The sequence below is a fragment of the Larus michahellis genome, chromosome 4 (assembly GCF_964199755.1).
Source record: "Larus michahellis chromosome 4, bLarMic1.1, whole genome shotgun sequence".
Lineage (NCBI taxonomy): Eukaryota > Metazoa > Chordata > Aves > Charadriiformes > Laridae > Larus > Larus michahellis.
Genome location: NC_133899.1, coordinates 85,334,757 through 85,348,480, shown reverse-complemented (window position 1 = coordinate 85,348,480; position 13,724 = coordinate 85,334,757). Strand labels below are relative to the sequence as shown.

General features: G+C 39.5%; 1 protein-coding gene across 3 annotated transcripts in view; it reads right to left on the bottom strand.

The window, feature by feature from the left end:
- WT1 (WT1 transcription factor) overlaps window positions 1-10,914 on the bottom strand; it is a 70,556-nt gene extending 59,642 nt beyond the window's left edge. Inside the window, exon 1 of one of the 3 annotated variants that reach the window (XM_074586207.1) lies at window positions 10,722-10,914. The gene's annotated coding sequence lies outside the window, so the exon portion shown is untranslated. Of the gene's footprint in view, window positions 1-7,391; window positions 7,558-10,721 lie in introns of those variants that run through there. The other 2 variants (XM_074586212.1, XM_074586208.1) reach the window with 2 other exon arrangements.
- Between the last annotated feature and the right edge of the window lie 2,810 nt (window positions 10,915-13,724).

The window sequence follows — 13,724 nt, the reverse complement described above, 5'->3', positions numbered from 1 at the left end:
AAAAGCACTCAAGGCACGTGCTGATGTTCCCAGCATCGATTTTAGTACAGGAACTTTGCACACACAATTCTGAGATAGAAATCTTCTCAGGAAAGTTGATGTTCACCATGCAAGTCACTCTGAAGGAGCTACTTTGAGCAAAAGAACAGTGTTCCTGGTATCTCTTTTCCTCTGCATGCCACAGAAATATGTTCTCTCTCTTTGAAGAAAGGTTCACCTTTTTCTACATTTATACAGCCCCCATCACTGGTGAAGGAGCCAGCACTGTGGCTCCAAGGCACTGTCACAGAATTAAACAGTAACAGAAATAAGAATTCTCTGGGGAATTTCTTTTCAACCTATATTTTAGTCACTTAAAATGTAAAAGAGAAAAATAAAACCCACAAGACATACCAATATCCTCTAAATAAATTCCTGGGGTTGTGAAATACCATAGGAAAAAACCAAACAGATCACCACCTTCAAAACAAGGCTGTCTCGAAAAAAAGGGACTTTCCCATGCAAGAGATGCCATTTCATTACAGTGGGTGAAAAGTGCTATATAAGAATTGACTAGTATTAATTCTTACTGCTGTTGTTTGAGCTGCCTACACTACACATCAGAAAAACATCTCCTTCCCAGCCGTGCAGTACAGCAAGATACTTTTGACATAGAAAAGCCAGCTTTCAAAGCACGACTTTACAGAAAGAGTTTCAATACCAAAGTTGCACAGCATTATATTGTCACTGACATTAGTATCAGCCTTGCAGACTGTTGCAGTTGATATGACTATTTTATTCCTGAATTATGCTCACTTTTAAACTATGTGAACAATGTATATTCACAGAGTTTCCCATATTCAGAGCTCATCTCCCACCACTGCCTGGGGGGATGTTCTGCACTTCACATTGCAGTACGCAATAATACAAGTATTGCAAGATATTGTATAATCCAAATAAAGTAATGAGACAAAATAAAGACACATTATTGAGAGGAAGAGATTCATGGCATCTCGAAGAGATACCAATGGCTAAACCAGCGAATGGCTCTCACAAAGTAGTGGTTATGGAAGTGGGGAGGAGTTGTCTGCACAAACCCTCCAGAGGGAGGACAATTCCACATTTCACAAACCCGAGCTACCAACTGCTCAGTAGTACAGGGGTGACAACGTACCTCTCACAACTGTAGGTCCATCTAGGAAAAAGTATTTTTTTCTAGGAGCTCGCCTTTACAGCTTCTGCAGTAGAGAAAAATCTTACTAACACCAGTTCTGGAGTACTCTGCCTTACCCACACTGCGCAGGTGTAGATGAACTGGTGATATCTAAGGTGCTGTTAATCGGGGCCTGCTGCTCCAGCAGATACAAAAGAAAAACAGTACGTGTGCTCTCACTGACACTTTGAAATCCCCTCTTTCCTGCTCTGTAGAACTGGCCCCTCAAGCTCTCCTTGATGTGGTAATGTAATAGCAGACCAAAACGAAACGTGCAGCTTTCAGCAGTGTACATCAATGAGGGAACCAAAGTAGGTTTATCAAAGAAAAACGTGACTCTGACCCATCCTTGGAAACAAATCAAAGAGTATCTAATGGCAGCAGTAGGTCTGCAAGAAGAAAACAAAGCCAAACTAGTTTAAAATAGATCCAAACAAGAATACATGGGATTTTTTGTTGTGGTCATTGCCAGCCAGATTATGATTGGTTACAAATGTTAAGGGCCCTTGAGTTGCTTGAGTCCTTAATCTATCAAATTGATCATCAGTATGTGCCAAGCGATGACCTCAGTCAAAAGCCATAAATCATTGCTCAGGAACCAAGCCTGCAATCTCCCTCAAGTACTGCTTCTCTCAGCACTTGTGAATGGGGAAGGCAGGCTGCCCAGGACTGCGGGTTAGCTGCTTTACATGGAGGAAGACAAAAGAGCTCTCAGCTTTGAGTACCAAAGCTGGCATAGAGCATACAAAGAAAAAATGCCAGTGTGTGCTTTGCATGTGGGTTAAGAGCTGAAAGATCTTCCTTACAGTGTGGTCCCAGTAAGATTTAAAGCAGCATGTGAGGAGTTAAAGCCAACCCTCTCATTGTTAATTCTCTTCAGGGCATCCAAGCCACCCCTCAGTTACTACACTTTGTAAAGAATGCCTACGCCACATGCTGTTTACCAAACGCTATTGAAAATTCCCATTCTCTGTTCAGAAGTAGAGGAATCACTAGCTATATCCTATTTGGCATATGTACCAAAGATGAAGAAGCCTATTTTTAACTATGAAAGTTCATTTTAATGTAAATAAAGCAGGTGTTCACCTAATAAGCATTTTTCAGTAGAAACTGAATGATAAACATGACCTTAAAAAACTGTTACTATGAGGATTTTGAGGAGCCAAGAGAACATAGGGGGAGAAAAGGCACATTTCAAGTAGTAGAGAACAAAACAAGTGTGGCCACATTTTTCACCACTTGTCACTTTACAGCTCTGTGTTTCGTGTGGTAGGACATCTTTCATGAAGCCTTCCACCACCTCCATTCCAGTGACTGTTAGTCTTGTTTTTCTAACATTTATATGTTTGTATATATATAATAATAATAACAATAATATTATTATTTAAATAACACTAAGCAACAGAATTACAAGCAACAGTAAAAACATACACCAGGGCATAAGTTCATTGTTCACGTGTGCACTTCCTAATCTGCCAGTCTTGCGTCTCCTTATCAAAAGCTCAACTGAAGAGTCTGTTTCTGGCATGCCTCCACCAAAAATCTTGGGAACTGCCTGGGAACTCACTGCAGCTAAAGCCACTGCTCCATTTATGGGTACTTTGGTAGAGCCAATGTTCAGGTTTTTGAATTGAGAAGCCACACCTACGGTATTGAATCTTAAAGAATGCCCCAATGACACACTTCAAACGAGTGGTTTTGGGAGATCCAAATGATCTCAGAAACCATTGTCATATGAGGAACAAGCTTTTAGCAAATGCCTGTCAATACTACTTTTGATTCTGTTTTATTTTTTTGTATGGGAACAATGCAGGTTTTTTTGTAAGCAGAAAAAAAAAAATCATTGAGGTGCTGTACAGTTAAATACAGGTATTTCCAAGGTGGTTTGTAGCTAAAGACTGTATCTACATTAATAATAACCTGCAAAAAGTCTTCATCTTGCAAGCTTTTTGCACATCCCAAATTGGGTTGTAACAATTACAGAAGACGTCAGTCATATTATTCATTCCAATTTAAATATAAGAGTGAGCCCTTTTAGGAACGGACTGTATTTTAGCAATGAAATCTTACCTCTCGCAGTCCAAAGAATTATCTGAAATGACAATTCATCAGAATTAAAAGTATTGGCAAAGTAAGTATTTTTGGGTTTTGTAGTTTGCTTACAATTTTATTTTTAAATGCTTTTGGCAGTGAACTTAATTTTTAATATTCCATTACATTTATGCCAAAAACATTTGCCTTTCACATGGTATAAATGTTTTATAATCATTCAAAAAAAAAAAAGGCACAAAACGGGACAAAAGAAACATTGGTATGAACATGTAAAATTACCAGAATGGGGGAAAGTAAAAAGGGCTGCATGCCACTGCATGTCCCATTTCTTAATCCCAGTAAATACATCTTTCTGAAGTGCCGTCTGACATACTGAGATATGCTTTGATATGATGATTGATAATGACAACTGTATATACTAAAACTACTTTTAGGAAGCTTAAAGTTATTCAAGAATCGGTAGTGTAATCCTCTGCAGCAGTTCTGCAGGCTCAACCGCAAAGCCTCTCGTAGGGACATTCAGCAATACAGTCCCACCTCCCCCAGGGAACCAGAATTTTATTTTTACTTCCCATTTTCTCCACCTCACCTGCAGCTCTGTGACCTTCCCCAGACGGCAAACCACATCACGTAACTGTACATGGGCCAGTGATGGTGGTAGCCATGCTTTGGTCATGTGGCAGGTGTTTAGGAAAGAGGACAATAAGAGTACTTGTCCAGTACTAAAAAAATCCATGCATTTGGCAGTCTCATCCACACCCCAGGCACCCAGAGAACAGGCAACAAACAACATCGATTATTTTCATAGACCATTTACAGAGTAAAAAAAAGTTGAGAATCACCACCCTCCAGATTACTGTGTAGCACTTTGGGTGGTCTTTCCTCTTGTATCCCTGCGAAGAACTTAGTACACACCTTGTTCCAGTATGTTGCGCACTTCAAATTCTATATAACCATAGGTTTGGGGTGTTCTTTTTTTTTTTTTTTTTTTTAAACAACTGGCAACCTATGGGTAAGGAAGAGCTTTTGTTTTACTTTTAAGTTTTATTCCTTATGGCTTTGCTTTTTCTCCTAAAATTCAAGCTTCTGTACATTAAGAGTAAATGGCTGGAGGGATTTAAAATGATGAGGATAGATTTTCTCCTTTCCGTTTCAGTTTCAAGAACCCCCAAGGAATAAAACCCTACACAGTGGGGATGAAGTGACATGGTAGGATGCTCCCTCTCACAAACCACAGGAGGACAGAACTGCTCGGTACCCGCTCTGCCCCTCATACCATGAGGTCCTCGTTCCAGTAAGGCTGGGGAATTTTGCCACTGGGGCAGATCTAATCGTGACTGCACCCACCTGCTGCAAAAGGCATCGTGACTGGAGAAAACTTTTTACCACCATGCTCTTTTCCGTACACGTGCCCCACCAGCTCTTTTCCAAACTCGTGTGCCTCCTGACATTGAGGAAACTGAGAAGTGCAGTCCTGCTGTGTGCGGGAATCATTGCATAAAATAATCTAGTTCCCCAAAATTTACAGTGGGCCATCAGTCAGCAACATGCTGGACATCCACTGGCTGTAGAAAGCCTGGGTTTTGACCTGACATAAAAGGCAATTTTAAATATACAACTGCCAATGCAACGTGGTGTCTTTTTTGGCAGAGAAGATAAAAATAGTGAAGAAACAACAGCTCTGTTCTTTTTACGAAAGCCTGGCAGTTTTCCAGTAGAGACTTAAGTACTTTTTGTACTTTGGGGGAAAAAATGATGGGATGTGGTCCAAGACTGGTCATACGAACCTGAGAAATATGGAATAAGAGGCTGGGCTGAAGCAGCCAAAGTGGTACCACCAGCTGCAGCCCCATTAATTAACGCTCTGCGGTATGTAGCTGGAAGAATGACCCTGATACTTGTTGAATACAAGCAGATAACTTTTACAGAGCAGCTATGCTTTTCTTACTGAGGTATATTTATCCAAGAAGTACCTTGCACATTTCCCCCCATCTCACAGGGCAGTAAATTAGTTCTAATTGCAGAGGTATGTAGTAAAAGCTGTGCTCGGCCTTCTGCAGCATTTGAAGATTTATTTTACAGTTTTAGGTTTTCTCTGGATGCCTAAAATTGGGGGGGAGAGGAACATGAGAGAAAATGCAGGTTTTATGGATCTATAAAATTACCTTACTTCAGATAAATAAGTGTTTCTACGCAACTTAAACAATGTAACTGAAAACTACAGTTCTGCAGCTGACAGTGCAGTGCGCTAGAATACAGATTTCTTTCTTTGTTTGCAGTTCTTCTTTTAATTTGGAAAGAATGACAACTTTATCTGCTTGAAGGGGAAAATATGACAGCTACAATAAACCATTTTAACATACCCTAACTCTAGTTTTATGCATAATTTCAAATAAAGTACTGATAGCAGATACAGAGGAAAATTCTACAGCTCCATTGACAACACTGACTCGTGCAAACAGTAGCAACTGCCTGAACGTGAGCTAAGAGAGTCACTGGGTGCAATCCCAAAGCGGAAAGAGCCCCAGGATTCTGGATCCTTATTCTGTGCCAAATATCAGCTGGATGCAGCCTTTAGTCACTGTGCGACATTCAGTTGTGCTCTAAATCCTCTTTTACAAACGTTCATTTTCTCCGTCCCTTTGATCTGCTCTACCTTGCTGATCGCCTGCACAAGTGAACCTCCACACTAACATCAATGAGGGAACATCAGCTACCCACGTCAGCTACTCGCTCCTTTCAGAGCCAGGTTGTTCTGCTAGTTGTAAACTTGACAAACAGCCTGCGGATTTTATCTTGAATCAAAGCTATTGTGCTGGTCCAAGAAAACAATGTTTATATCAGGCAGAATACTGTGCAGATGGTGGACACTTAATATGTATTTCATTTAGCAATGGGCTGCCTGTTTCTGTTGAGGGATCTAACATACAGAGGAAATACCGTTTTCTTGTTTCTCAGTGAGTGCCATAAAGGAATCATTTCCTCTGACCAAAAACCAGCGCATACATGCATGACAACAAGATATGTTGTCTTGCAAATGAAATAAACAAACAAACAAAAAAGTAGTCACCTAACTCAAGGCCAAACAAAAGAAGAAAAGACAGGAAAAGGTTTTTGGACTGGCTGGTTCTTCCAGGAATGCAGCTGTGCATTCCAGCAGGCAGCAAGAATGTGGGTTTTTCCATTTACGCTGATCACAAGCTTTGCTACATCCTGGGCAAAAGCGTTCATCCCCCATGTATATGGCTCAACTAGATACCGTTTCACAAAATAACACTACTTTGTATGAAAGAACGGAAATTAAACAAAGATTCTTTAAAAGTCTTCTAATGACAGCCAGCATCATAGGACAGAAAAATAAAACAGGTAAGTGTTAGGAACACGCATTTCCGTTTCTGGCTGTGCAAGCCTGCATATACTGGGTGTAGCTGACATGCAACACGATCCCATTTCAGGATCTCTTCAACCCCTACCACAGCCCAATGGAACGGAATCCGGTAATTTTGTCAAGTGATAGAAATTACCACATGCAGTTATGTTTCCTGTAGTTCTTTATACTGATTTAATATGATCCGTAACGATCAGCCCAAAAGTCTCCTTGAGTCCTTATATTTCTGTATGTTTTTCTGTCTCTCCAAAGACTCATGAAGAATTGGCTTTTCTAGTGCTCCCACCTTCGGCTGAAACCTGCTTGTGCTGATGCCAATGTGAACAAAGAGATGCCAGGGAACTTCTGAGGAAAACTCCCCCTGAGCTGCTACCCACTGTGATTGTTAGAGATACAACTAATCCTATAGCTAGTAACTAACCCAGTGCAAAAGATTCTTGAAACTCATTCGTACTGCCAAACAGCACAAAGCTTAAATAGCACCTCTATCTTCCTCAGGTGTGCTGCATTAAAAACAGATCCTCCCATGACCTTCCAAGACAGCATTGTAGAAAAAGAAGCCAAAAATAAAAAAAAAAAAAAAAAAAGAACTTTTGTAGTAGCCAGTTTGTAATGACATGACAAAAACAACCAGCGAGATAAGAAGATTCACATGACAACGCGCTGCCTTTCCTTCCTCTTTCTGATCTTCAAAATGGGTGGTTTGCTGATTCCAAAAGCAAGTTGACCATTTATGAAAACGCCCAATCCATTACCTACCTCCAATGGCATTTAGTACAAATCTGGCCAGCTTCATGTCTTCACCATATTTTCCACCAATGTTCAAACGTGGAAACAGGCAGAAATTGCAATGAATGTTGTGACAGGACTGTCACTTACTGATACTCGCTTAACGCCCTACCTCCACTCAGAGCAAGTACCTACCCGCTGCACCAGTAGATGGCTCCTAACTCCCTTTAGCAAGACGCATTTTAAAGTTAGGGCTCTGTCACCTCTCAGAGAAGTGTTTCACCTTTTTAATGTTTACAAAAGTCTCTTGGGATTTGGTCTGGCTCTCATTTTCAAGGGGAGTTGGAAAAAGCACTAGAAGAGCTTAAAAATAACAAACAATGAGAAAGAATAGGATATAAAAATAAAATTTATTACCTCCAAATCTGCCCCATTCTCTTTTTTACCTTTCAATAATGGTTACATGTGTCTTCTGCACATTTAAGTATCAGAAAAACATATAAACCATTTTTATTGCATACAGCAAAAATTTATCTATGTATTTCAGCTTAGATCTGCAAGAATCCACTTAAATTTTAGAAGTGGAGCAAGAAAACAAAGACAGTCAGTTTTATTCCATGCACAGCAATTACTCCAGCTGTCAGCACAAGTCACTTTTATTGCCAAAGCAAAAGTGTGAAGCATCAAGTGGATCCCACAAAAACAATACGAGTTTACTTAAAAAGACCACACCTTCTGTTCTACAGTCCCTCGACACTGTTAGGCACAACTACCAGCAAATTACCAAGCAGAATTAAAAGGAATGAAAATGCCATGCATTCAAGGGAGAAATCTAATTATTTCCTTTGCACCGAGGAGAACCAAAGTCAGTACTGAGTTTCAAAAACATTTACAGATCTTCTGCAACTCTCCCACGCTTTGCTGTGCAGAGTGAAACCTTGCCGCTAGTGGAATCAACAGGAGTTTTGCTATCAACTTCAGGGGAGGCCAGAACAGTACCCTTTTTATTATCTAAGCCCACAAGCACAAGTTTTACCCCTTTGTGATTTGTTTTCAACAATAAAAAGGGGTGTTCAGCACTTACTGTAAGGCGATGAGTTTTTCAACTAACTACCGGTTATGCTAAATACTATTCAAACTGTCATCTCTCTCAGCATGAAGGTATGCATATTTCTGGAAATGCCACACTTTAGGTAATTCCTGAGCATAAAAATGGCAACATGAATTTAATCCTGACAACTCTGAAAGTTTCATTTTCTTTAAAACAAAACACAAAGATAAAATCTAAAATCAAACTCTAAAGTGGGTGGTAAAAGGCGTTATTAAAAACTCTCTTCTGGATTCTGCTCTAGGTCACACTGATGTAAATACTGTATATTTCTACAGCTTCTCTTGGCTTCCTCAGCATTTACACCTGAAAGGTAATAAATCCTAAAACTACAATATGAAATTTGTGTGAACAGTTTGATTAGTACTTGCTGCAAAAATGTAGATCACATGTGATGTACAAAAACAGATTATAGAAAGAAAAAAGCAAAGCTCTAATTAAATTAGATGTCATCCAAACCCAGGATGAACACTTATAGCTCATCTACCATAGAAGCCATTGTATGTGAAATGGGGTAATGTATAAACAAAGTGCTTTATCTGGGGTATGACTGGAAGCTCCAAGATTGTAACGTCCTTTAAGATAACATTCCAAACCTATCCTTTTAAGTTTTCAGCCAAGAATTTGTTTTTAGAATTTCTTTGCTCTTGGCAAAAGGAAACTGTACTTCGGGCTAAGTTTTCCCTCTCATTCAATGCCGCTACCACTCCCCCATTTTTTGCCAAAGAAACGATACAAATGTTCTGAAAACCAAAACTACGGGGAACTGGCTATAGCTGCTTTTTGTCGCTGTTTCTTTCTTTATCATATTTACCATGAGATATCATAAGACAGCTCAGAAAAACACAAATAACAGTATTGTTTTATCTACAACTGGATCTCGCCCTGCAGTTCCCACTCGGGTATCCCAGACACCGTGAGCTAATCTGAGAGAAGCTAACACTTGTGCAGAAACGGTCTGGTTCCTCCCCTGGGTGACAGACACAGCTGAGACCCCTTCTGCACGGACAAGTAGGCTCAGGATTTAGTATTAGCATAACTCTGTTGCTGCAATACTTCTTCAAAACACAGTACTCACTTGCCCACATGAGTAACAGATTTAATTTACTTTTCTACTCACAGATTGTGGGCTGTTTTGTCACGCAGAGCAGTGCTTGACGCAATTTTAGGAATCCTAAGGGCTTAAATCACTACCGTCTCCCCAAACTGTCTATAGGCCACTAGGAACACCTCTAGTTCCCAATAAACCCCCTCACTTCAACATGCACTATGTCATGAGGTCATTTATTGAGCATGACCATTAATAAAACCACAGAAGGGAGATTTTAGGGAGTGTCCGCTCCCTTCTCTACCAGCTGCAGGCATTTTCTAATCACTTTATGCTGCCACAGCACTATACTGAGATTCAGCTGTATTTCTCAGGGGAAGAAAAAGCTGCTGCGTGGTAAATATAAAGTTAATATTGAGCAGCTTTGAAAAATCTCAGTCTAAAATAATTACAACTAACATCACTCTTAATTGCACTTTGTAAATGGAAAAAGATGTTGCAACATTTTGTCCTTTTTTTTCCTGATAGCCACACCTACATATGACACTAAAGTAAATACTATATATCACTACAGAGGGTAAATCCTCATTTCACTTTGTTGAGCAATACCAGAGCAATGCTACATCACTGCAAAAAAACCCTTTTCTTGTTTAATTTTGAATTTAAGCACTCACAGTTTGCAAAATCGAAGCTCTTTTACAGATGTACTACAGGCTGTACAGAAGTGTTCTCTAAAAAAGCAAGCAGATAACTGAATGATACGAAAAGTTCTGCAGCAAGTTTTTGCTGTGTGGAGATTAGGACAGAGTATGTGTGCAAGCGTGTGTGATTGTTTGTGTAAGCCTCATGCTGTTGCTCGTAGTCTCCTGATTGATGAAGCCTAGTTCGTGCTCTGCTGAGAGTCAGCATTTGTTTTTTCAGAAAGAAATGCTGTATTTTGTCTCCTGTCTTTGGGATACTCGGGGGGAAAAACCCTTCAGTGCAGTAGGAACAATTCTTTTTTCATCTTCATCCCTGAAAACCACCCAGAATTTTAGGAGACGAACAAAGGCCTTCCTTAAACAAAAAAAAAAATCCCCCTCAAACAAGGAAAAGGCAAGGAACCTATTACCCACCCGAGACTGAGTGTTAAACAGAATTTTACCTTTATACCCCCAACAAATGAAAACCCAGACAAAGGGAGAGCTTGCCACAGAGTACTTACTCTGAGAGAGGCTGGGGCGGCAAGGAGACACAGAGACAGGTTCATGACCGACTGGATTCCTCCCCTGCTCCAGTTAATTCAGAGAAGTGTTCAAATTCGCAGCCTTTCCTGAGTCTTCCACCGCCAGATTTACAGCTTATGCAGATGCTGCTTTAGAGGCTGTGCTTATTATACTCTTCATGTTGCCATTCCAGCGTAGGCATGTTTTAAACATTCCCTTCCCCTGTCAAAAGGCTGAATTCTGATCTTTTACTCAGTCTCTGAATTCAAAGGCCTTTCTCTAGGCTTAACTAATTTCACCTGGTATCCACAGTGATATCGGGAACTCAGGAATTTAAGCACTTGCAAGTCAAAAACTTGAATGTCTTTAAAAACAGTTAACTAAATTACAATGTGCTTGTGAAATTTTACACTCCAAAATCATAATAAATTGCTACCTTAGAAGAACCATCCAGTCTAAGTTGAAATTTCCATGGCAAAAATCATGCAAGGCTTTTCCTGAGCACGTGGAAAGGTAATGCTTACAAAGCAATGATTATTGATGGTACCTGCATAATGTGTATCCTATTACACAATTTGGATTTAAAAATACTAAGGAAAAAGAACTATACCAACAAAGACTGATGATGTGTGCAAATAGCAATAACGTCTAAGGAGAAGGGCTAGAATCAAAGAATGAACTGTTTTTCTTCTGGAGCTACTAATTAGCACAACCAAGGCCAGACAATTTCCTGAAAATAAATATATAAGTGTTCTTTTCACTGTTTTCCCCTTTTGTTTTTTGACTGGTGTTTGTGAAAAACTCACAGTGCTCAGCACACAAGTGTTTGGTCTACAGCTCAGTGCTAGAGAGACAAAGACACAGCATTCTGTGGCATTCACAGAACACCCTGGGCCAATGACTTTTTTGTGCTTTATAGCCATTTATAAATGGATTTTTAAAAACAAACCAACCCGTCTATTTTGGAAAGCTGAACTAATGGCCTTGCTTTGGGTAAGTTTCCACTATATGATCAATTATAAAATGACAGTAGAGGTTTATTGGGCAGGTGAACGCAGCAGTAGTGAAAATTGAACAAATTTATCTGAAGAAATGTCTACTGAGTGGCTGTTTTTACATACCGAACATTTCAACTCACATCCCAGTAATATTCTGGTCTTCGCAACATCACAGGATGGTTGAGGTTGGAAGGGACCTCTGGAGGTCATCTGATTTCCCCCCCCAATCAAGCAGGCTGATCTACAGCCAGTTAGCCAGGACTGACCATCTCCCTAAATTGAGGCTGACCTTTAAATTACAGCCCCCCAAGAGGGCTCTATTATTAAACTCAGAATTCCCAGAAATGTGGGAATTACAGAAAGATGGCCTTTATGCTGATTTCTTTGTATCTGTGTTGAACAGCTTTTTGGAAGTACTGAGCAGACGGCCGTATCAGCAGAGCTTTCATTTCTATCAGTGATCTCTGTCAGATTTTCCTTATGGATTATATGAGAATTTGGATTATTTGTTTTTCACCAAATACTATTTCACATTGGTAACATACAGGGAGAGAAAAGAAAAAATGGATGTAGACAGATACAAGGGATTTCTAACTTTTTTTCAAAGTTGTATATTTTAACAACGTCTTACTCCAATCTGCTACTTAAAAATCTCTGCATCCTCATTGGCTAAAGGTTTAAAATATTTTTTGAAACATTAAAAAATCAGAATGTTTATGTAAACTGTTTCTCCCTGGCTGTAATTCTATCTCCTAACATCCATTATTCCACAAACGTATATTAGAATAACTCCTTTACTACCTCCTCATCATTTCTACAGGAGAATATAAAACTTTTTAAACCAAGGTGTACAGGGTCAACTTAATCTTGCAAATAATCTTTTCAGTGTGTAAGAGATTCTCCAGCATCTTTATCTCTCGAGCTTAAAAGAGTTATCCAAGTTAAAAGGCAAGATTACAGTTATCAGACCAGTATTTCAGTTTTAAGAGATGGACTATTGATCAAGACAGAGAGAAAGCTGACCTGAGTAAGTACCACATGAAAGATTTCCAGTTCAATCAATAATAAACCAAAGTGTTATTTCAGTGAAGAGGTTTTACTGAGCATTTAATCACACTGTGCATTACATAGAAATTATAGAAAAGCTATATGCAAAAAGCTGATTTTTAAGAAATGCATACAATTTTCTCTTCATATCACACGAAAGGATCAGAATTTATTTTAGCTACCATGATAAAACATTAACAAACTAGTCATCTCAAATACACTATTCAGGGCTTGGAAAAGGGACTTTGATACAAAACTAAACAGAAAGACTCATATGGGAATATATTAGTATAGGGTTTAAGGTATTTTCACTTGGCTCCAAGTCAAAGTAATCTGTAAGTGATAAATCATTTGTATACGTGTGTAATTCTTTTATATGGAAGTTAGTACTTCTTCTGATATTACATTTACTTGCTGCTTTACTTGTCCTACACTTACCTGTTTGACTGTTAAATGGTTTTACCCTTCATGCTTAGCCTAACTGTACGCAATCAGAAACAGTGTAAGAATATGCATCCTGATGCCATTGCCTATGCTAGTATGAACCCATTCGCACTTGTACAAGAGGGACGATAATGAATTTTAGGCTTTCAAAATGCAGGGAAGAGGCGTGATCCCCCGACCTGTCACAGGTGCGCTGCCAGCACAAAACCTGGCACAGTGATAAATCAAGCACAGTAAGTATTCAGAAATAAGCGACATACAGCTCTCCAACAACACTGTCCATTTCTCACCGAGATAATCACCTATCGTATATTTTCTTACAGCTGTCCTTGGACGGATATGTGAAGAGGCGGAAAGGAGCACAGCAGGTCTGCAAAGCAAACACGGGCACAGAGAGGCAATTTAAACTACAGCAACATTTTTAGCCCCCTTGGCAGCAACAATGGCTCCACCTTGCATCTCGGAAGACATAAACCCACAAATGTACTTAGGTTAGTAGCTGGTTTTTGGGAG